Source organism: Olea europaea, chromosome 15 (genome assembly GCF_002742605.1).
Source record: "Olea europaea var. sylvestris chromosome 15, O_europaea_v1, whole genome shotgun sequence".
NCBI classification, from domain to species: Eukaryota; Viridiplantae; Streptophyta; class Magnoliopsida; order Lamiales; family Oleaceae; genus Olea; species Olea europaea.
Window position 1 is genome coordinate 2,819,748 of NC_036251.1, and position 2,526 is coordinate 2,822,273.

Below are 2,526 nucleotides of genomic sequence, written 5' to 3' on the forward strand. Positions count from 1 at the left end.
TATATATATATATATATATATATATTTATTTATTTATTTATTTATTTATTTATTTATTTATTTATTTATTTATTTATTTACTCAAATAAATGTTCAAACCAACTAATCAAACAAATCCAACTCAAATCGAACCATGCCCAGGCTTACTCATAATTCATTGCAGAACAAAATAGGAAATTAAAAGTAATTTTTTTAAAAATCATATGAAAAGTATTTTGAAAGTAAAAAAATATTGTTTAAAAAGTGAAACTCCACTTTTTACAACGTTAGTTTTTCATTAAACTAGTAGTAAGCATGTGCGTTACACGTCTTATGTATCGATGAATAATATACGTACTATTTTTGAATTACTAATACCATTTTTCATAATAATAGAGATAATTGATATTATTAGTTTAAAATCTAAATGTAGAATGCACAATAATTGTGAATAAGGATATGGTACCTAGAAATTTCCTTTCGTGTACAAAGTCTGAGATTTTTGAAATTTCCACATAATATAAAGTTGACATGTTATAAGGAATGAAGTCTTCAATTTCCTCTATCTCAGTCTTCATTGTGAGGGTGAGTTCAATTTCATCATTTACATTTGAGTATTGGGGGTTGATGGCTTTTATTTTTCCATTTCGAATTATATATATATAAACTATTAATCTAAAGTGAAAATTCTATAAGAAACATTATTCTAACATAATATAATACCTCCTCATCAAACAAAATCAGTTTTAAAACTTCAACAAGGCCATTTTTGAATGGAACATTTTCGAAGTATGAATACTTTTATACCCACTTCTTCAAAGGCAGTTAGTTGTTTTATAAAAATATGATTGCAACTTTTGTTTGGTGACATTAATCCTACAAATATGAAAACAAATTTAAGATATGGCAACAAAAATATATATTAACAATTAACAAAATAGAAAAAGTTAATATTTTTCAAATTAAATTGATGACCTGACTTATTTTGTTGATTTATTGATGAATCAAACCTCATTTCTGTTAGTGATTTCGATGATGTTCTATTCATCTATGATGTTGCCATCATTCAAAATTAAAAAGTTAGCGATACAATTAAATCCATGATAATAGAAATCAATTTGAAATGCAAATCAAGATAAATGATAACCAAAAAAAGAAAGAAAGAGAGAAAGAAAAAATTCACATTGATCATCAACTTAGAAATGAATTTTGAGAAACTCTAGCATAAGAAAAATTGTTTTAATAACAATAGTTCTTACCCTTTTGTGCTGATTTTTACTTATAAATTTTGAGCACAGAATATAATGAACAAGGTTGGTTTTATAGCTATAATAGCATGGAGGTAGAATAAGAAAGGCTGGTTGGTTTTGTTCGTTATAATGGTCATAATTACTTTCATATTAAATCCTTATTTGGCTAATTTTTTGAAAATATTTAATTAAAATATAATCATGTTATCTAATTACCAAAGTTAATAAATAATATTACTTTGTTAATCAAAATACGTCTAACCTATTTTTGTCATTAATGTAAAGTTGGACTCACACTTTAATTATTTTTTGACACACAAGAGCCTTCCCCCTAAAAATTTTAAGAACAAAATAGTCAGTTGAATGATAAGTCATTGGATTTTTGTTTAATATTTTTTTTAGTAATTGAATGTCAGTTAACTCCTTATATTAATTCCAAACCAAATGATATTTATTAATTAAATAATAACTTCATACAGGAACTATAATGTAAATTAGGAAGATTAATAAGGACTTTGTTTATTAAAAATAAAAAATTTTAGAATAAAATAATCAATTGAATGTTTTCCAATCATTCATACGTAGGGAAAAGTGATTGGAAGTAGAAAGAATTATTGGCAATCTTAAAAACCCAAATAATTAGAAGTTATTTACTTTAATATATTTGTAACCTCATTTATACTTTAATGCAACCTTTCAATTTTGCAACCTCAATTAAATAATAACTTAGTGCATAAATTACAATGTAAACTATGAAGATTATTAAGGGCTTTGTTGATGAAAAATAAAAAGTAAAATGTAAGGAAAAATTAATCAATTGAAAGATAAGCCATTGAATTTTCGTGTGTAGTTTTCTTTTTTTAGTGATCGAATATCCCAATTAATGTAATAATACAACATTTGTCACATTTGTTACCTCATTGATACATTAATGCAACCTTTCAATTTTGTAGCCTCAATTAAATAATAACCTAATGGATGGATTGTAACGTAAATCATGAAGATTAATAAAGGCTTTGTTGATGAAAATTAAAAATTGCTTTGTTAATGAAAAATAAAAATTCAATGGATGAATTATAAGTAAATCATGAAGATTAATAAGTGTTTTGTTGATGAAAATTAAAAATTGTAATAACAAAATAATCAATTGAATGATAAGTCACTAAATTTTTGTTGATTTTTTTTTAATAATTGAATATCAGTTTCACTCCTTATATTAATTCCAACCCAAATGATAAATATCAATTAAATATTTCACCACTTATATTAAATCTAAATTAAATGATAAATATTAATT